Genomic DNA, 23,137 nt, shown 5'->3' with positions numbered 1-23,137 from the left:
CATCTCTTCCCCACCCCCTGCCCCACCTCTTAAATTTCCAAAGGAGTGATGGCATAAGCTTGTCAGTAACTGTAGAAAACATCTCCAAACCGTGTCAAAATAGTAAAGTGTGGCATATTGTATGGGCATATTATAGTGTAAGAAAGTGCTGTCGACAGCTTTCATATATCAGAGGTGGGAACTGTTCCAACTATGACTTACTTACACTTAAGGGTTCATAAATACGCCTTTTAAGATATAGATGGCTTTTTAATTTCAGTAGATTTTGGAAAAATGAAGGTGCCAATAAGAAGCAAGCTGACCTTTTGTGTACCCTGCAGTAAATCATTTAAGGTTCACTTCAAGCATAAGAAATATTTCACTGAAGACTCTTGGATCCAGAAGAAATGGATTAGAAGGTGCCTTGCCTGCTTATGTGCAATGAAGGTGTCAGACGAGGTTTTCATAAGACGTGCCATTGAGGGGAAAAAAGAGTAAGGGATTTGGAAGCGGGGGAGGATGTTCCAGCTCACGCACGTCACAGACAATATCTGCTGGTCGTACATGTATATTTGATCACCCCTCTTATAGTTTTCTTCACTTTAACGGTGGTAGTTTCACAAGGGGAGTACAATTCACCATGAGTTGTCATGGATTTCATTTGCATAATTCAAGAAATGCTATGTTTATGTGGTCTGCTGCCTTCTTACACTATGCCGAGATGGGCTTTTTTTCTGGGCCATAACTCGAGGAGCATTTCTGTATTTATCACCCGATTATATCTGCAGCAATCAAGCCCTATAATTTCCTAAATCCGGTGATGCAATAAATTTCTGCAATCAGATTTATTAAAAACACACACGCAGATGCGAGAGTGTATTTCTAGGGTGAACTCTTTAATCTAACATATGTATGATGAGGCCCGGCACCGTGCTGAAAGACCCCATTTGTCATTGCTAATACGCATTCATCTTGCACACACAATGAAACACTTTTACCATTAGATAATGAAATAAAAGTACTATTAACCCACTGCAAATCCTTTTCCCTCTAAGAGACGAAATGCATGGTAATTGTCTTATATCATGTCTGAGAGTCGGTAAGTCTGCTCAATAGCAGTTCACCATAGTGCCATAAACCTCATACCCATCAGAGACTGGAAAGCCTACCCCAAACGGGGATGTGTTTCCCTGCCTATGGAGTGTTTGGGAGAAACTGGGTAGGAAATTTCTATTTCTGGGGAAATGTCTAACCTCTTTGCAGAATCATTAGACTAGAAGGGAAAAGGTCGAGGCACAACGGTAGTGATTAAAACAGGAGGGCATGAGACAAGGACTGTGGTGCTCTCCAAGGTGCTGAAATCATTTCCATGCCACAGCAGTGGGTACACCAACTTCAAGGTTTGGGGGCTTAGGGTCCAAAAGCCCTGCGAAATTTTGAGCCAGGTGAGAAACAAGGTGTCGTGAGAGAGAGAACCATAAACAGTTTCTAACAGCCTGCCAAGATGACAGAAGAAAAAAGGGAGACTTCTGGTTTATCATCATTTAAAAATAATCAGTTTCAATAAAATAAACCACAACCAACTACAACTCAAAAAATCAAGTGACTGGGGAGAGATCTGTATTTGCAGCAAAAAGGACAAATCAAAGGTAGACAAACACCAACCAGGTGGTGCAGCCCAGTGTGTAGAACCTCACTTGGCAGGCGAGAAGAAACAGGAGTGTCATGGTCAGTTTGAGCTGTGGCAGAATGCTCACAATTCTTGTCTATCTTAAAGTCAATTATGTGATTTTAACATTGCTGCAGGACAATCAGAACTGAGACTTGAGCTGACATCACCCGGTTTTGGGTTATCATGCACCTGACACTACGTTCTTATCTCTGTTGCACCACAGCAACCGATATACTTGGTGTGGGCTGGCCTTGGACTCCTCTTTTAAAACTGAGGCTCTGAAAGGACATCTGAGCACGACAAGTCCAACTGCCTGATGTATGGTACCAGACAATTACACTATGCAGCTACACTGGCCCCCCCCTCCCAAACCTCCCAGGCTGCTGGTGGGTGCAAATCTGTCTGCTGTGTCCACACTACAGAGCAGGGGTGAAATCAGGCCAGGGAATGTCAGCAGGGCCCCAGCCTTGGCCTCATGCAAGCCCAGCTCTTGGTATCTTTCCTGTTCAGCCCTAGAGGAGCAGACGATATGACTGATCTTCTCAACTTTGCCTAAAAATGCTCATCCCTCAACCCTAAATTCTTGCCACATTTCTACGGTAAGCTCACAAACAATAACAACAACAGTAATGATCATGACGCCCATTTATTGGGTGCTTATATGTACCAGACACCATGCTAAGCTCCTTGCATCCATCATCTCACGTAACAAACAATGTATTTGTTAGGTGATTCAAGCAGGGACTAAGAAATAAATTAGTTAATTCTAATGATTCAGGTGTGGATTACGTCCTTGGCGGATTCTAAAAGCAAAATTGTAATGCCCTTCTCTTTATAGGGCTTCTGCTCCATTTCCCCACTAGCTGGGGGGATGTTCAGGGAGCCTGTTTTAAATGCTATTAAAGTGAACAGCGTCAAGTGCAGTACCAAGTGTTCAATAAATGTTGGCTGATATTAATCTTATATTTAGATAAACAGAGCTCAGAAAACACCCCACTAGATCAGTGATTGTAAGAGCTTAAATTTCACAGGTCAGTGAAAATCTAACCAAAAAAGACAAAGAAAAATAAGAGGACTGACAGAGTATCGCTGAGTTTTACCATATCAAGCAAAGGCATTAAAAAAACTCTCTCTCTAAAAGACAGGATATATGAACATCAATGAAGGCAAGTGGGCCAATGACAGAATCAACAAGCCTTTAAAAATAAACATATTCAAAATAAAAAGCTCACGGCACTGTATTTATTTTGAAGAAATGGAAAAAACTCTCATCAACATAAACCAGAACTGATCTGCAGTGGAATTTTAGAAATGAGAGTCTGAACCACCAGGCACAGAACAGCTAGCAGGGCCTCTCCTTTGATGATCAAGCAGAACTTGGGATCCTCTCCCACCCCAGCTCTCAGCCCCCCACCCCCCGCCCTAGGGAACCATGATTAACAGAGCCCCAGACTTTGGGCCAGGCCCAGTCGGGGTGGAGACTCATCTGATTAACAGGCCATCAGCAGCAGACAGACAGCCCGGAGCCCAGCGCAGACCATTCAAATAATGATCATCATAAACAGCCCATTTGCAACTAAAAAGAAATAATTTTAATGAGCTTGAAGCAGATGATAGATGCAGCTGAGGCTCGGGCCAAAACACAGAGAGAAAGGAAGCTGGGGTTGAGCTGCACCCAGGACCAGGAGGAGCAGGAAGAAGCTGTGTGCTGCTCACCCACCATAAATGCCCACTGCCCGGAGAATGCCCCTCGCTTTCTAGGGTCTGCCATCATCAGCGTCCTGGGCAGCCTCGGAACTTACGACCTTCAAGACACTCATAGTCACAGAACATATGAGTCAGAAGGAACATTCAAGTTGTCCATTTAATCACTGACCAAATTTCAACTACACATACTCCTCTGCATGTGTTTTGTTTTGCCATATTGCTATTTAGATAAATTTCTATTTAATATTTATCTTCAAATTGACTCCCATTTCTTTCTGATTGAGACATGCATAGCTTTAAGTTCAAAATCCTATCTTTAGATAGAATTTTTATATTGCTCAGACTGAGGTATAAAATGTTCATGTTCTAGCACCTCAGAAGTCTCTCTTGTTCCCCCCACTATTCTGACCCTAGCATAGAAAATAAATGTTGCTTGTTATTTACCTTTACATAACAAACCCCTCTTCTTTAAATCTAAATAAGTGCATTTGAAAAGGAAACTTTTTATGACTAGAGAATCCTGTGCCATAAACGAATAGTAGCTGTTAAAATAAAAGTACAATGAAAACAAAGCATTGATGTCTGTCTTTGTTATAAAAGGAGGCTGGTAAGCGACTGTTGGAGAGCTGTTAAGGTGCTATAGTACCAAACAGAGACTTTCCTCTTGTTGGAATATGGAGGAACAGAAGAGCGCTTAGAAGGTATAACTGCTCCTCCTGACATGAGTCAATCCTTTCTAAAGTCAGGTCTGGTTACTGCTAATAATCATCTCACTTCCCTTCAGTGGATGTGTTCTCTACACTTTGGCAAACACTAACTGTATCAGATTCCTCCATTTCAAAGATAAGGAAAAAGGCACAGACAAGTCAGGCTACCCGCCCAAGCCACACAGCTGGTTAAGGGGTTGGATTTCCTCAGAGGGGAGGGTGGACCTTGGATGGGGAAGGAAAACGGTTGGTTATCTATGGAGCAGCAAGTTAAACGTTCTTAGTTCAACCGTGTATCCCCAATCAGAAGAGACTGGGAATCTTACAAGAATACTTAGTTTTGCAAGAAATTTAACACCTGATCCCAAAGTGTCAACTATATACAAAGCTTTGAGCTGGACGCTGTGTTTTTATAGGGGAGACACACATAAAACACAGTATGAGCTGTGCATATCAATGTCAGTTCTGTCAACATATGCCCACACTCTTCTCAGCTGTGAAGACACCCCCACACTCAGACATGTCCCCCTAATACCAACTCTGAGAAAAGACCTTCTAAAAAGAATGCAGTGATTGCTGGGGATTGGGGTTGTGGAGGCGAGGAATTCAGGTGTTTTCTTGCTTTGAAGGGATTTCATGAAGGGAAACAAACTCTTCCTCGAAGTCCTACCCATGCTCAAAACCCTCATATGGCTCTCCACCGCCCTAGGACAACCTCCACAGTCCCAATTTAAGTGTCACCACATTCCCGCTGGCCTCTTCCATCCTTCCCTCTCCTTGTTTTCTTCCCCACCAGAGTGAATTCCTTTTAGGAATCCAAATGCACCATGGTCTCCCAATTGCATGGCTCTACAGACTTCATCCCTTGGGCCAGATGATCTCCTTCTGTCCTTGAAGTTGATCCCAGTCATCCTTTTGTCTTGCCTTAAGAGATGTACCCTCTTCCAGGAAGGCTTCCTGGCCCTCCCCTCCAAAAAAGGAGCACTTCCTTTGTGCCCCTGTTAATCCTTTCTGATATTTACCTGTTCACCCCCAATCAAACATCCACACAGCCAATTACTGAGTCTCAATTCTGTGCCAGGATGGTGCTAGCTACTGGTTTATAGAAACCAACCAACATAGTCCTTCTTCTTGAGGAATTCAGGGTGTAGTAGAGAAGACAGACAGGTCAATTCAAATACTGTGTACCCAAGTACAATATGAAAAAGTATAAATAAAGTATGAAAGGAACACAGAGAGCAAGGTGATTTACTATCACTGGGGGAAAGGGCCACTTAGGTGGGAACATTTGACCTGAGTCCAGAAGGATGAGTGTGACAGATAAAAAAGTCAGGCACCCCAGGAAGAGGGAATGGGATAATTGCCTTTAACTGGCCTCTGTTCCTGTCTTTAGTTTTCTTCTCCTTAGCATGTGCATCTATCAAATACACTATTAATTTCACTTATTTTGTATACTATAACAAAAACTCCATGACAGTAAGGCAGGGATTTTGGTCCTTTCTTCCTTATTATACGCTCAGTGCCTAGAATAGTTCCTGATACATAGCAGGCACTCTAGACATGATTGTTGGTCAAATAAATGGATAAATAAATGCTAAGTGCCAGAAACCCTGAAAAGAACCTCATCTGCCTGGGGAACAATGACATGGTTCAGAGACTACAGACCTGAATCTAAATTCTGGCTCTGACACCACACTAGAAGCATGATCTCAGCTTCTGTGTCTGTAAAATGGGGATTAAAATTTGTGCCCATAGGGTTATTAAGGGGATCCCTTGAGAACCAGATTGTGAGTAGATAAAGAATTTGGCACAGGGTCTAGGACCTTTAGTGTTCAAACTCGCCAGTGAACTGTCAGACCCTTAGGGGGAGGACTGTGCCTGTACTGTTCACAGCTGTAGTAGTTCTGACTCAATGCCAGGTACATAGCAGGCGCTCAATAAACATTCGTGAATGAATTACAGTAGATATAAGCATGAAAAGTCCACTGTGTCAAGAGCAAGGTGGGGCCCCCTTTGTGGTCACCATATGTCCCATTTTGCATCTCGGGTCAATGGGGCCATTAGGGGCTTTGCCATCAGAATCCCAGGCAAACACGGAGGAGGAGGGTTTCAGGGGATGCCATGGGGCAAGGTGAGAGTGTTGCCTTCAGAAGGCCCTCAAAGGCCGGCTCTGGAGGAGGCTGGGGGATGGCCTGGGATGGAGGGCACGTGCTGGCCTGCCACAAGCCAGGAGACAAGATAAGATGGATGGTTCCACAGCTCACTGAGATGGATAACGAGCTGCACTGAGAGACAGCCTGGGTTACCAGGGCCATCCATCACTCCCTGCACCGTATGTAAATTTCAGATGCCAAGATATATTGGGCCAATTATCAGAGGCTGGGGCAAGGGGCAGTGCCTACAAGAAACAGTTCCCCGCCAAGTTAGCTTTACTGCATTCCATCAGCTGGGCCAGGGTGATAGGCAGTTCACACTGGGGTCAAAGAGCCCAACCTTGAGGCCTGCGTATGTGTGCTGGCAAGGCTACTACTAACTCTTAGCAAACTTCATAAAATAACTGTCCCACAGAAGGCTTATTACATATACTTGGTCCATGCTAACTGACACACAAAAGTTCATTTAATTCTTTCAACGATGTCTGGCATACAGTGGATTCTCTAGAAACATCTCTCGAGGGAGCTAACCCTATGATACAGGTGCCATTTTACACATGGTACCTGCAGAGACAAAGCCACTTGCCAAGGTTATAAAGCTGAGAAGTGTGACCTTGAACCTATGTCTTTCTGGGTTCCTTTCCTCCAGATACTGAGGGGCAACCTTCCCATGACTTGTCTGTCCTCAACAAGGGTTTATGTAGCCTGAATACCAGGAACATGACTGGGCCTGGATAGTCCAACTGTCTATCCACCCACCCACCAATTCACTCATTCACTCAACTATTATTTAAATGCCTACAATGTTGCCACAACATGCTATACTCAGGTCTTCTCCACAAGGAGCGTTCGGTTCCACAGGGAGCAAAGACAATTAAAGCTACAGACCATCAGGCCCACCTAGCAGCTCCCATAGCTCTGTCTTCCTGAAAATCCAAGCGGCAATGTGCTTTTAGTTGGAGGCAGCCCAAGAGCTGGTGTTTGGCAGGCTGAGCAGGTTCGAACTTTGATGCTCTTGTTTACTGGTTCTGTGAGCTTGGGCAGACCCTTGGCTTCTGCAGCTAGGACTCACCATTTTTAAATGGAGCCATAGCATCCCCTCCCTTTCGGCAGTTTGGGCAGGACGAGAGGCCTGTGGCCAGTAGGGGGTCCAGGCTGCAGGAGGTGTCTGGACGGACAGGGTACTCTGAGGCCCAGGGCTGCGGTAGGGACATTACTCTCATCAGCACATCCTGTCAGCCTGAACCAACCATTTCTCATCCTTTCTACTGGTGCTACTCTAGGCCAGACCACCGTCACTGCTTGCCTGGGTGACCACAGGAACCTTCTCATTGCCACCCTCACCCTCCTATAGTCTCTTCTCTACCCAGCAGCCATAGGGATCTTGTTAAACGTTAAGTTACATCCTGTCCTCTCTGCTCAAAACCCTTCAATGGTTCCCATCTGATTCAGCATCAAGGCCAAAGTGTTCGCCATGACATCAAAGCCCCAAATGACTTACCTCTAAGCCTCATTTCCTTCTATTTACCCTTTGCTCACTCTCCTCCAGCCACGCGAGGTCCTTGCTGGCTTCTGAGAACACTGAGCACATTCCTGCCACCAGGCCTTTGCACTGGTGCCTCCCTCTGCCTAAAATGCCTCCCCCGACCCCCTCACCAAATTTCATGTGGGTTTGCCCCCTGCCTCCTCTGGGACTTGGCTCATGTATTATCTCACAGAAGCCTGTCCCACCATCCTATTTAAAACAGCAAGCACCTTCTCCCTACCACACCTGTCCCTCTCGCTGATTATTCCTCTCCATGGCACTTATAACCAACATGTTTATGTAGTTACTTCTCTATTTATTGGAGGTTCCACTGCCCAACCCCTTCCAATGTCAGCTACAGAAGGACATAGACTTTGTCTGTTGGGTCACTGATGTATCTATCTCTGATGCTCACAACATGGCAGGTGCTCAATACTTGTCGAATGAATGAAAGTACAAATAAATGAACAAGCAAAAGATGGGCTGGCCGACTCCATGTCCCAAACCCCCACACCCTGCAGTTGCTCCCCACTCAGTGCTTTGCCCCATCTCCTGGGCCCCACTCCTATCCCCAAGCATCAGGCAGGACAACAACCCAACTCCTGCTGCATCAGGGACCTGGAGGTGGCTGTCCTTGAGAGAGGATGCCAGTCAAACACCTAATTATCTTGCCAGAAACCAGGAGCCACATCCGATCACTTCCTCTTGTCCTTGATTGCTGCTTTATATTCTGGAGTTCTCAGAATGTAAAACCTCATGGCACCAAGAAAATACAGTAGCTCCCAATCTAGTGGGTGTTAGGTAAGAGATCAGGGATCCCTCACGCCACTCTTAGGGCTAACACATCTGGCCCAGCCAGATGAGTGGACGGGCAATGACTCTCTGTGCCCTTTACCATCCTCTGTTAAAAAGTGGGGGTAGGGAGGAGAGGCATATCAAGTAATCATTCATTCATTCATTCATTCAAGTGTTTATTGAGCGCCTCTTTTGAACCAGGCACTTGTTAGGGGCCACAGTGGGGATTACTCGTTACATCATAGGATCTAAGTGTTTACTATGATGTCACTTTCCATGCCTGGGCCCATCTCATCTCCTAACCTCTTTTGCGGAAGTGGAAAACAAGTCTCAGAGAGATGATGTCACTCGTTAGTGAGACAAAACAGAGTTGGGTCCACTCTTCTCCAAACCAATGCACCATCTCCAATTTGTGCCATTTTCAACATCTTAAATGCATTTGTCTGAGCAGCCTCCTTTTTGAGATGGAGGGTACAGGGAATGGAAGGAAGGTCTGTGGGAATCTCAGAAAGCTCTGGAAAAATTCACTGGGATACAGAGCCAAGAGGGTGACAGATTCGCAATCTAGGTGAGGAAGGAAGCATTTATTGCGCATCCGCCATATGCCAGGTGGGGCTAGAGGAGCCTCAGGCAGCTCAGTGGTGGAGATGACGGCCACACAAACGTGCAGGCGCTGTCCTGAGGGAAACACTGGGAGAGCTGCAGCCAACAGAATGCGGCACCGGCTTCTGGGCGAAGGCATAGAGGAGGAAGAACCTTTGGGAAAATCATGGAGGGCGGGAAACCCAAGCTGTGAGGGGAGTGGCTGACCACCAGCACGCATACTGGGAACTCCACAGGGGTTGGGTCAGAAAGCCATGAGACCAGGCAAGAAGCAACTGGAAGCCCAAAACCTCAGTTAGTCTAACCGGCTGCTTCCTGTCCAGGGTGCAGATCTTATTTCACACTAAGCTGCATTGGGTCCTAATATACAATTCTTTCACTGCCAGAAAATAAAGAACAAAAGGGGGAGCTGAGAGAGAAAGGGGAAAAACAAGTATTTTGAACACTATCCTTTTTATTTATCTATATTTTACTATAATGCTTATCATCAACATTAATGTAAAATTCCCACTCGACTGATTTTACTGAAATTGGACCCTGGATGGCCTTCTTGTAAGTAGTGATAGACAGGAATGGGCCAGGCACTGACCCGACTGGGAAAGTTCAAAGACGAGACTAGGACCCTGACTGCAAGAGGGGTGACCTCTCCTCTCCCCAAGCCACAAAAGGCGATTTCCAAAACAACACAGATAAAATCTTTCTTTCCCAGACCTGAGATTTTTATCTGTGTACTTTGGAGGCATAACAGAATTCACCCCTACCTACAGACACACAGTCGGTACAGAATTGGGTTTTCCTGTATTAACTGACTAAGAGTAAACCCAAGAACGACAGGCTGGCCTATTCTAGACCAGGGAGAGTGGACTCCTTTCCCTTCTCCCTGCCCACCTCCATCTCCTTTCTTTCTCCAGAGCCTAAAAAGGCCCAGGACAGAGGACGCTCATTTTCCTAGCACTGGACCTAGATGAAGGCTTAAGAGTGTTGGCTGGGTTTGAATCTTGCCTCTGCCACTCTCCAGCTGGGAGATCCTAATATCTAAGCCTCAATTTCCTGATCTGTAAAGTGGGGATAATACTTCATGAGCATCACTGGGGGTCAGACATCAAGCTGAGCTGCCTAGAAGCAGTACGGAGGAGGAGGGCAGACGTGCTCAAATTCTAGTAGCCATGCAGGCCTGGGTTCAAATTGTGCCTGTTGTACATGCCAGTTCTGACCCAGGCAAGTCACCAAACCTCTCTGAGCCTTGTACTTACCTGTACCACGAGAATACTACTACTAAGTGAATCCCAGTCAGGTCGCACTCTTAAGTATCTCTCACTGTCCAGAAATAATAACCACCCCATGGCTACCTAGTCAAAGCTGCCACCATTCCCCACCGGTGATACTTCCGGGGCCTCCTCCTGGCTTCCACCCTTAACCTGCAACATTCAAATTCTCACGTGGCAGTTGGAGTGAACTGTTCAAAATGTGAATTAGTCCTTATCTCTCCCTGGCCTGAAACTTTTCCATGATTTATTTGCTATGGTCTTGGATTAAAATCCAGACTTCTCACTAGGGCCTACGGGATCCAGTCACTGCTCAAGGCTTCAGCTTCTGGGGTGGGGGGCATCTCTCCTCAGCTCGATGCACCGGATTTTAGTCCCTCAATACACCAGCCTCTTTCCCACCTTGGGGCATCTGCGCAGGCAGCTCCCTTTGCCTGCAATCCCTCCCCTTCACTTCAACTCTGGCACCTTCCTAGTGGGATCCTCCCTGCCCCCCACACACCCAAACTCTAAAGTAGATCCACCCCCTCCTTGTTCCTTTTCTACAGAGCATTCCTCATCATCTGCAAAGCTAAACTTATTTGCATGTTTAATTGTCGGCCTCCACTCCAAGACTAAAAGCTCCAGAATGGCAAGACTTGTGTCTTGTTCTCTGTATTCCCAGCACCTAGGTGTACCTGGCATGCAGGCAAAACTTAACAGATATTTTTCAAATGAGTATTTGCCTCAAGAGTTTCTTTGCACATCTAATAAATACAATGAATATGAAAAGACTTTGATAACTACAAACTGTTTCACACAAATAAAACAAAAATAATTCTGTAAGAATGGAATATCTTACTTTGGGGCCTAGAGGTGGTAAAGAAAGAGTGAGAAGAACAAGGGGGAAAAGGAAGAGGAAAACAAGGATGGGAGAAGATTAATGATATGGAACTAGTATGTTCCCCAAGACAAACAGGCCTGGGGGACACGCTGCTGCCTGAGATGTTAGCACTTCCTAATATTTTAAGGCCTGGGAGAATTACTTGGATGCAAATCCATTCACATTAGGGCCATATTTCTCACTGTGTAAACCTTAGCCATGGAGTCCCTTCAAGCAGATCTGGTTGGGGCAAGTAGTGGCAGGTGCATCTGGCCTGGTTGACCCAGCCAAAGCTTATCCATTCCACAACCGTCTTGAGTGCAATGTAGTCAAGTCCCTGCTGAGGTGGACCACTTGTTCAAGGAGGGGGAAGCCATCTCCGCCCTCACATAAAACAGGCCATTGCTGGCACTGAATCTAGTGTTGTTTTCAAACCACATACTTTCTAAGGACAGTGGCTATTGTTCTTTCACGGAACCCCAGTACTGCTTATAGCCTGTTTATCGACAAGCTGGTGGCATGCATTCATTCATTCGTTCACTCATCACTGCCTATTCTGTGCAGGTGTTATTCCAGGTGCTGGAGATCCAGCAGTGGTGCAGTAGACAAGGTCACTGCCTGTGTAGTACATCTTAGCATCTTAGTTTTCACAGATGAGGACATGGAGTCAGAGGTTACATGGCATTCATACAGCCCTGGGGACCAGGCAGAATAATAACAATAAATATAACAATAACAGAAGCTGAAACTTTTCTGCATGTACTAAGTGACAGACACCATGCTAACGAATTTATAGTCATTCTTCTCTGAGTCTTACAACAGTCCTTCAAGAATGATGTTACCACTCCATTTTCTCCATATGAGGAAACTGAGGCTCAGAGAGGACAGGTCACCTGTTCCAGGTCACAGCCTTGGTAAATGACAGGGCTGGGGCTTCAACCTTGGTCTCCTGGCTCATCCATGCTCTTTTCCTGACTCTATAGGACACCTCGACCTGAATTCCCAGCACACCTTCTCTCTCCACCCCGAGGCACTGCGTACTATCCAGATGCGACAGTCCAGGATACATGCAGGCCTGTAACCCCGGAGCCCCACGCTTACCCCAGCTATCGGTGATCAAAAAAGCTGAACTCTGATCAATCCTCAGAAAGATTCTTCGAGGTCCTAGAACATATTGAGCAGTGATCTTGAACTTCCAGAACTATACCATCCAATTAGGTAATCACTCATTTAAATTTAGTACATCTAAATTAATTTAAATAAAAGACAATTACAAATCTAGTTCCTCAATCTCGCAAGCCTCACAAGAGCTTAATAACCTCAGGTGCCAGTGGCTACCAGTGCAGACAGTTCAGATAGACATCATTTACGTTACCACGGAAAGTGCTTTTGGTCTGTGCTGCTTTGGAACAACGAAGGCACGTGTGTGGTCTTGTCCCAATGCATCCCATGCCCCCTGCCTGCTGTTCACTGCTTCAAGTTCCAACGGCTCCCAGAATTTACAGACCAAACCCTGATTGAAATCAGGGGCCAAAAATACATGTTCAAATCTCGAGAAGACATGACTACATGCTGGTGAGCATGTGGGTAAGTGGAGCACCCACATACTGATGGAGGAAATGCAAACTGCCACAGCCACTCTGAAAGACAGTGTGGCAGTTTCTTAAAAAGTTAAACATGTATTTGTCTTACAACCCAGCAATTCCACTCCTCTATCCAAGATAATAGAAAATATATGTTCACAAAAAGACTTGAATGTGCATGTTCATAGCAGCACTATTCACAATAGCCATAAAGTAAAACACACCAAATGCCCATCGACTGATGAAAAGAAAAATAATAATGGAATTTTATGTAGCGACAAAAAGAACAAAAATACGCAGACCTATTAAAACATGGATGAACCTTGGAAACATAATACCAAGTGAGAGAAGCTGACACAAAGACCACGTATTGTACGACTCCATTAAACGACCAGAAAAGGCAAATCTATAAGACATAGAAAGATTTGCGGTATCTTGGGGAATCAGAAAACAACTCTAAATGGCCACAAAAAATCTTTTTGGAGTGATGAAAATGTTCTAAAATGGGATTGTGGCAATGGTTGCACTACTCCGTAAATACTAAAAAACAGTGACTTGTACATGTACAACAGGTGAATTTTACCATGTAAATTATATCTCAATAAAGTTGTTTTAAAAATCTCAAAAGAAATCAGGGGGTATGCTCAGCTGCCACTTATAATCCATAAAGCCTGTGCTAGCTCTTTCCAGTCTTCTTTGTCTTCGCACTGGACCATCATGACACTAACGAACACTTATAGACAAATCCCTGGGCATCAGGCTCCATGCCAGAATTTTACCTGAAGTGGTGACTTGTATCCCATGTCACAGATGGCAAAACTGGGGCTCAGAGAAGGTACTTTCATGGCTCGAGGACACAGCGTGGCTGAACCAAGGCTCAAACCCACGCCTACCGGTCTTGCCTCTCACAGGCCACAGGATTCTGTATCCGGGTCCTCCAGAGATGCTGGCGAAAGCTTGGATGAACAAATTACATTCTGTGCCCTTGGAACCTAGAGCTGGTGGCTAGTACCCATCCCTTGTGTCACCTGACGCCCTACTGGCTGGGACCCATGGGGTCAGATTCAGATCATTTCTATTCTAAAGCACTATTTTGTTTTTTGTTTTTTTTTTTCTTTCTTTCTTTCTTTTTTTTTTTCCTAGGGGTTTATAAACTCTGTCTTTCCTGTATCAGGTTGAAACTTAGAATACAGGTTGTCAGCCAACATGCCAGGCATTTTTCTAAAAATAACCCAAATTGGTTAAGCCATTTTTAAGCAATGAAACAGTCAAGGGAGGGGGAAAAAGTTGTTGAAAGGGAGAAGAAAGGAGGGATTTTAAGGTGGTTTCAGACCGTTTTTTTGAACGGCTTCAAACTAAATATGAAAAATGTCTTGGCTACCTCTGGCACATGGGCCTCAGGCCGGTTGCTCAGGATAGGGAGGAGAGGACAGAGGGGGAGCAGGCAGAGCACAGGACTTTTCTTAGGAGCTGGGGGAAAATGGGAAGGGGGGACCCAAAGGGCAGACACAAACAAGGGCGTTTAAGCTCTCTCTCAGGCAAGAACGTTAGGTGCAGAGGGCGACCCACCCCATTAAGTCAGACTCTTAAACACCTATATCAGGGAACTAGGCTGATCTGTTCCCAGCAAACCTCATGAGGTTTACAGGTGAGGGCTGGGGCCTGGCTGGTGATATCAAGGGTGCGGCATGGAAAATGGGAGACAAGTGTCCTCTTGAAAGGGGTCAGTGATACTCAGTTTTGGCTGATTGGTGCCACAGAGGATTTGGGCCCAGTGGGGTCGGAGGGTCTAATTCTACAGAAAAGTCCAAATCCAGATTTTTAATTTGAAAATCTCCCAATTTGTAATTGTTGGCAACAAATTCAGAAAAAAATTTAACAATGCAGTCTGTGCCAAACAAAACAGATTTACTGGGGGGCTGGACCCTGCGCTGCCAGTTTGCAAACTCTCGTCTAGCCTGTTAATTACACGGGATGGAGGAAACAACAACAGAGGCTTCCATTTACAGTGCACTTACGGTGTACCTGGCCCCGAGCTAGCAACCCTCGGAGGCGGGCACAGGTATAATTCCTGTCTACAGAGGAGCACGATGAGGCACAGAAAGGTTAAATCATTTGCCCAAGGTCACAGAGCTAACATGGCAGGGCTGATTCAAGCCAGGAGTCCGGCTCCGGAGCCTCTCTTTAACAACAATGTGACGGCAAGCTAGGTGGCCGCTGGTGCAATGGGTTCACACTGTCCTATGGGATCAGAGACCCCCGGACGTGAGGGAGTCCTTAACATTCCAGATTCATCACCCCCACCTTTTATAAACCTGGTTTCCAGAGATGTCGGGGAGGAGCCCCAGGCGGAGGACAACGTCCAGAATGTAGGTTTCTCTCACTGTCCACTCCCTTCCTGGCATTGCCACAGGCCCAGCTGGCCCTAGAGGGTCTCTGGGTGGATCTGTGCTGCTCCCAGCTACCTCCCCGCCCCTGCCTGTGCTCACTGTCCACTGAAGCCAGCTTCCCCCACTGCCCCAAACGCCCCATGGGGGAGGGCCAGAGCTGACTCCCCTCCCGCCGGCAGGAGGTCCCCAGGCTGGCTGGCTGGCTACCCCCACACCTCCAGTTCCTTCCTCCCAGGATCCTAAACAGGGAGTCTGTTCACAGCAGAACCTCATTACCATTTCCATCCCTCCTTTTCCCAGCAGATGTGCGGCCATTACAATAGCAGGGGAGAAAATAGAAAGAAATTTCAGAATTTGTTCTCCAAAGATATTCAAATTAGTTAATCAAGGGGCTTATTATTACTTCTCTTCCCCCACCCCCAACAGCTATCCATGAGGATAATTGATCAGATGCTAATAACTGATTATACTTCACAAGTGTTTTCTTATGCCCATTACCAGTGTGTTTAAAGACATTTTGTAAAGTTCTAATTATTTCAAATTGTTCTACTGTAAAAAAACACCTTGGAACAGTCAGTCCATGGCTGTGTCTGAGACTCTTGCGCTGGTCAAAGCCTATGTGAAGGCAATAATCCCACACCACCTTCCAGCGCCTTCTGCCCTCCTCCCTCCCTGCAATCCATTCTCCACGACACCGCCAAAATGCTGTTCACCAACTGCCATCCGTTAAAGACAAGCCAGGTCCAAACTCCTTAGCACAAACTTCATTCATTCACTCATGCACTCACTGACTCATTTACTCATCCTTTCCTTCACTCACTCACTTTTTTCATTTAACACAGCATAAACTTTTGTTGTCTCAGAACCTTTTTATACACTTAAAAATGATTGAGGAACCCAAAGAGCTTTGTGTACACAGATTTTATTGATCGATATTTACTGTGTTCAAAATTAAAACAGAAAAATTTAAAGCCCAAGACTACAAAAACACACACTCCATTAGCCGTCAAGAGTGATGACATCATCCCATGTTGTGTAGCTTTTGAAAAATTCCACTAGGCTTTCTCTTACAACACACACACCAGATTAGAAGCCAGGTCACTGTTCTGTGGTGACGCAGCAAGTGCAAGGGTAGAGGCTCTTAAGAGGATGGAGGATTAAGTCAGGGGCATGGGGACACAGGCAGTCCACCTACCTCTCAGAGCCTTCACTCCTCCAGGTGGCAGGCCTGGGACCGACCACCCTCAAAGGGGAGGCTCTGGGAGACACAATGCATCTGTGAATCTGCTAATAATGTCAGGCATTTCTCTGAATGTCCAGGAAAGATGAACTAATCCAGTGGTCAGAAAACATCAGAAGGTGGAAGGATATCAAAAGAATATCAGGGTTAAGGAAAGCCCTGGTTTGAGCAGCTCAGACCATGAGGAAGGGTATGGGTAGCTGGAGGCGTGTCACCATGATCTGGGGCGGGGGGAGAGGCCCCTCTTTGGAAGGTGACAAAAGTGTGAGTGTGTAAGTGAGCAAGGAGCTGAGGGATAATCCTTCTGATGACAGCCTCTGAGTTGGTTATGACAGGCAAAAGGAGACTGTCCTCGTCTCCTGAAAGTCCTGAGTAGTAACTGTTGAATTAAAAAGAACAGGTGAAATAAGAGTGCAAAGGCGAAGCCCCAGAGTGGGAGAGGTATATGCAGTTTACCTAATACGGGACTGTGTCCAGAATCAAGAAAGCCTAAAACTTAATTTTAAAAAAAGAGACTGCCTAATAGAAAAAATGGGCAAGAGACTTGAACCAGCACCTCCCCAAAGAGGATATCCTAATAAAAGAGAAGATGCTCAAACTCACCATCATTAGGAAAATGCAAATTTAAACTACAACAAGACACCTCTACATACCCATGAGAATGGCTAAAATGAAAGATAACAAGTGTTGATGAGGACATGGAGCAACTGGAACTCTCGTACACCACTAGTAGGGGTGTCAACCAATACCTGTGAAAACTACTCAGCAGTGTCTACTAAAGCAGAACACATACTGCCCTATGACTCCAACAACTGCACTGCTGGGTACACGCCCCAGAGAACTATGTTCACCAAAACAGAGCCTTGCTATTCAAACTTTGGTTGTAGGCTAGCAGCATCAGCTTCACCTGAGAATTTGTGAGAAATGCAAGAACTGAGGACCCACCCCGGACCTATTCTATTGGGGTCTGTATCATAACAAGATCTCCAGGTGACTCATGAGTACATACATTACAGTTTGAGCAGCATTGGTCTGGAATGCTCATAGAAGCACCATTCATAATAGCCTCAAACTGGAAACAACCCAAACACCCATTAACAGTAGAATGGATAAATTTGTGATGTATTCACCCAGTGGAATACTATAGTACAGCTACAAGCATGAATGGACTATACACACAAACAAGTATTGATAAATCTTACGAATGTAATGTTGAGCAAAAGAAGCTAGATGCAAAGAGTTCATACTGGATAATTTCATTTGCGTGAAGTACAAAAACGGAAAACGAATTTGTGTGGTTCTAAGTCAGGAGACTGGTTATAACTTGGTGGGGGCACTAGGAAGGGTACAAAGGATGTTTCTGGGTAGCTGGGAATGGTCTGCTTCTTGATCTCAGTACTGATTCATGGGTGTGTTCAGATGTGCCAATCCTACAAGCTGTACCCTTATGATTTGTGTACTTCTCTAAATGACTGTTCTCGGGGGGTGGGGTGAGGGAGTGGGAGAGCTAGGGGAGGGAGAACCAGCTCTTTTCCTCTGGCCAAAATACTCTGGAATCTGCCCGTATCTTGCCATCTCCACTGTCACCAAGTCCCCATCGTTGCTCACTTGGACTGGTGTGAAAACTAGTCATGCATCTTCCTGTTACTCCTACCTCCCAACAATGAGTTCCACCACAGCACCCAAGGGTGCATTCACTAACATGAACCAGATCCCATCACTCCTAGGCCCAAAACTTTTTTGGTAACTACTCTTGAGGCTGATGTCCCAGGTTCTGCCCAGGGCCAGCAAGCTGGGTGTGCCCCGGCCCTGCCGCCTCTCTGCTGGTGATCATGCCTTCTGCTGTGTTCCAGGTACTCTACCTTCCAAAGGTCACGCATTTGACTATCTCAGGGCCTTTGTACCTGCTGTTCCCTTTGCCTGGACCTCTCTTTCACTAGATTTTCCTATAAATGCTCCTTTCGGCCTTCTCTGACGATCAGCCCTAAAGGGTAGCCTGTTAGTCTCTCTTGGCAACTGGCGGCTTCCCTCAGAGCACCCTTATATACCTGTTTGCTTTCTTCTTGTTTTCTCCCCTGCTCAGCACTGATGGCAGGATGTGTCTGTCTTGTTCGCTGTTGTGTCCTTGGCCTGTGACAGCACCTGGTACACACAATGCCTGCCTCCTTGGCCTGAAGGAAAAGAGCTTCTTCCCACTGCTTCTCCCCTAGTACGTTATAACCCTCTCTCGCCCGTTCTTTATTTCTGATGTGGATGCTTCCTGTTAGTAATCTATTTATTGAGGGAGACTATCCATTCAAAAAGTACACACAGTAGGTGCTCAATAAACACCTGATAAAGGAACAACGCAAGAGGTGGGCTCAAGGGCCCAAAGCCATATTTACAAAGTACTCCTGAGCACTTCCTGATGGTTAGTTGTCATTGATTTTAATGACTGTACCACAGTCTGGCTGGCCCACTTAAGGTTTTGAAAATATGTCCTTGAGGGATGTAAGAAAATGAGACAGAAAAGGCCAAGTTTAAAAACAGAATGACTCAGTGAAAATATCTGATCGATGGTTTTTAGGTGGTGGGGTGACTGGCAGCTATACCCGCCCAGTGCTCTGTGGGACCTGGGTCTCTCAGCTGACCTGAGCCGGGGGCAGCTTCGCTATGGGAGGAGGGGGTGATGTGGACAAGGGGGGTTCAGTTAAGGCCTCGTGGGTCACCTTGGCCTCCTGAGAAGGATTGAAGTGGCTTTCAGAGGTCCCAGCCTCGCCTGAGGGCTCAGCTCTGGAATGGTAGGCAGTCCTAGAGGATGGGACCACAACTTCTATAAATAATTTTTTCTCTTTCTTTGGGTGTTTTCGGTATTAAAATGTTCATTAGAAAGTGAGATCTCTGAATATGTCTTTTGAGAAACCCTGCCACTACTCTGGAGACTCCCTGAAACTTTCCATTGAAAAGGGAAAAAAGAAACATAAATTTGTTGAGCTCTCTCTACAAACGAGGCACCGTGCGAGGTGTTCCCACAGGTCATTGTATTAACTACTTACTGTGTGCAAAGTCCTGTGCTAAAGGCTTTAGGTATATGTCATTTACCATCATGAACCGAAGGCTGTCACTGTTATTAACCCCATTTTACAGATGCATAAACTGAGGCATAAGGAGGCTTGGCCTAGTGACAGAAATGGGCAGAATCAGATATTGAACCTGGGCCTGTGTATACCTGGCTCCACACTGCCAACACCTGTTCGGTACTTCGCCTCAAGGAAACTCTGGGAAAACAGACTGCGATTCCTTATGGCAGGTGAGGAAACTATTCAGACCCCAGGGGCTAATTTGAAGGGGCTCCCAGGGGCAAGAGGTGGGATAATTTGAGTATCAAAAAGGAAAGTAATTGTAATGGACTGAAATCCATCAAAGAGGTTTAAACCCAGGAGTTCATAACAATGCCAAAAACCCAAACCCTTTAATCTGTCACTTTGGAGGGTGCTGGGGAACCAACTCATTGCTTTGAAATCTGATTTAAAAAAGGGGGGGGGGGAAGCATCAAGCCGGGCACTCCCACGCAGCACTCGGGCACCACACTGCCACAAACAGCACCTTCTTTCAGCCTCATAGCTGGCAACTAACCGCTAATAACCATGGATGGCACATAGACCAGGTTATTATTGGTTTATATGCACAATCTCACTGACACCTGTCGTCACCCCATATCATCATCATTTTAAAGATGAGAAAACTGAGGCGTAGAGAGTTGCTATTGTTTATCTAAGGTCAGCAGCTAGTAAGTAACAGACAATATTTGCTCCTAAATCTGATTCCAAGAATCCAGACTCTTTCATTACACGTTTTTTAAATAGTAAAATTTTACACTGCTGAAGCAATATATGCATATGATAAAAACTGCAAGAGCATAGAAAGATTTGACATTAAAATGTCTTTCTCCAGAGGTACCCACCATTATTTTGTATTCTTTCAAAGATGTTCCATTCATATGCAGGCAAACATGTAAGCATAATCTTTCTTTTTTGTTTTACTCAGATACAGCAGGCTACATACCATGTTCTGCAACTTGCCATTTTCACTGCATTTATCTTCCCTGCTCCTTTTATCAGCACATCTGTCTTCTTTTTATAGCCTCAGAGTATTCTGTGTGGAGGTACCTTATTTTGTGTATCTGATCTCTTGCCTGTGTCCAATCCCTAACTAATAGACACTCAGGTTACTTCAAGTCTTTGCAATTACTACCAATGCTATACCAACGTACCGAGATATTAATTTTGGTGCCCCTGTATGGATGTATCTGAAGGGTAAGTTCTTAGATGAAGAAAGGCCAGATCACAGGCCAGACACATTTGTAATGTGATAGGCACTGCCTGCTTGCCATCCAAGGGGATTGCATTGATTGCTGATCCCATCAACCACACGAGGGACTGCCTCTCCCCAAAGCCATGCCTTGACTACCAGCCACACATTTATCAGAGGGTCAGGAAAGCAGAGGTGTGAAAGGGAAAAGGAGGAGGGACATGCACAATTGGAGTGTGTCAGAAAAAGGTGACAACGGTGACAGGAAGATGTTGACTATGTCGGGGATCATCGCGGCCAAACAGCATGTGCTAGGCACTGTGTACGGGCTGACGCATATCTCTTCACTTCATCCTCACAGTCACCTCAAGATAGAGGTAATATTATCAGCCCTATTTGCAGATTGGAGAAGTGAGGCCTAGAGAGGTTCCATTGCTTACCCAAGATCACACAGAGCTAAGAATATGATGACTCTGGGATTCAAACTACAACCAACTTAACTTCAGGGTTCCATCTCTTAACCATCATACTACCCCGGGCCAAGGGTGTCTGTCTGGGTTCTGGTGAGGTGACCAATGAGCTCACCCTGTCTCCTGAGACTCCCATTATTGCTCTTCTCTACTGCCAGACCCCTAGACCTTGAGATTTCCTTGCATGGAAGCTTCCGAGAGACCTCAGACTGGTTCCTCTAACTGGGGGTGCTGAAGCCTGGTACAGCTCTATGCCCATGAGGCTGAAGTCCTGGAGGACCCAACACCAGGCCTATCCATGCGGGTCATTGAGATTTTTATATTTCTGATTTCTTCAGAGATGGGCTGACCCTGTCATCCTTGGCTATCCAGGAGCTCAGCTGAGTCCCCACTGGAGGCACATGTTACATTCATTCCTTCACTCGTTCATTCAGTAGATATTTATTGAGCGTTCTCCACTGAGGTTAAGAGCCCAGACTCCAGAAACCAATCTGTACTTGACTTCCAACCTCACTACTTCTTAGCTCTGTGACCTTGGGCAAGCCACTCAACGCCTGTGAGCTTTAGTTTCTCCATCTATCAAACAGGTAGAATTATTACCAACCTTCCAACTGGGCAGCTTGAGGGAGGAAGCTGTGCTTGGAAGAGCTCAGCACAGGATGTGGGGCAAATGATGGTGAATAAGTGGAAGGTGTTAGTCTGATTATTACTGAACAAGACTGACACACTCCCTGCCTTCAGGGAGCTTAGAGTCACCCTCACCAGCTCCCCTGGAGCAGCCTCGCAGGGGCATTTGACAGTCTGTTCCTGGGTGGGCTCAGGGGACACGTCCCTTGCCCACTCCTGCTATGGAGATCAAAGCCTGCCTACCGATTCCTGCAGGACTCCCTCGGCTGACCCCAATGTCAAAGCTGCCACTTCCTCCTTCTCACCCTCCACTATGAACGTTCTAAAATTAGTTGGTGGTTGTTGATTCCAAGTCGAGTTGACTTCTGGGAACCTGGAGGCCTTGGCTCTGTCACCTGAGCTTTCGTTTCTGTTCCATCAAGTAATGAATGGTCGGTCTCAGCCACCCCACTAACGGTGTCGAGTTTACAGCTGTTCTACCATCAAGGACGCTGAGGCTAATGGCTCTGAGACGAGAGATCAACTGCAGAGCGCCACGATGATGGATGCACACGCCCAACACCAGGATGCTGGCTGCCAGGCCACATGTAAAAGGGAATGCCTAATTTGTTCAGAGCCTCAATCACCTGGAGCCTGTTCTGCAGGTATGATTGAGTGCAGAAGGGGTCCCAAGTGCGGTCTCTGTTTGGAGGAATTAATTATTCCAAGTGGTGCCCACCTTTGCACTCAGTTGCTTGGATAACCTCCCCCACCCGTCGACAGGGTTAGGTCCTGCCCGAGGTGGAAGGAAACAAGGAAACTGAACGTAGACATTCAAGAGGGCTCTGAAGATCGGATTTTATCCCCTCACCCTGCCCTGAAACATTTTTGCATGAAGCCTTCACCCTGCACACTTTTAAACAGACGCCCCCATTCAACTCCCCTCCCCCCAAGACTCTGCGCGCCCTATCAGAGATAATCCAATGAGCCGGTGGGCCATGGCAGCCCCGCTGAATTACAAGGATTTCTCCTGCTAACCAAATATTTCACCCAGCTGTAGATATCATGAGGAAACGGCAAACAAAGAGAGAGATTTAATAACTGGAAATAAGACTAAGGATACAGATAGTTTAATTTTTTTTTGTATTGCATCTAATTGCAATCAACAGTAGACATCTGACACAGTGACAGCCTCAGCAAAATTGCTGCTGAGAGAACAGAATCTTTGTCTAAAAATAATCAGACATTCTGTGCACCGCTGTTTGTTATAACGGTAATCGATGCTGGAGG

At 45.9% G+C, this 23,137-nt stretch overlaps 1 protein-coding gene across 12 annotated transcripts in view; it reads right to left on the bottom strand.

Annotated features, from left to right (window-relative positions):
• CUX2 (cut like homeobox 2) overlaps positions 1-23,137 on the bottom strand; it is a 330,271-nt gene that overhangs the window by 117,608 nt on the left and 189,526 nt on the right. The gene's annotated exons all lie outside the window — the stretch shown is intronic.

Source organism: Rousettus aegyptiacus, unplaced genomic scaffold (genome assembly GCF_014176215.1).
Source record: "Rousettus aegyptiacus isolate mRouAeg1 unplaced genomic scaffold, mRouAeg1.p scaffold_m13_p_5, whole genome shotgun sequence".
Lineage (NCBI taxonomy): Eukaryota > Metazoa > Chordata > Mammalia > Chiroptera > Pteropodidae > Rousettus > Rousettus aegyptiacus.
This window is presented reverse-complemented; position numbering and strand designations above follow the sequence as displayed.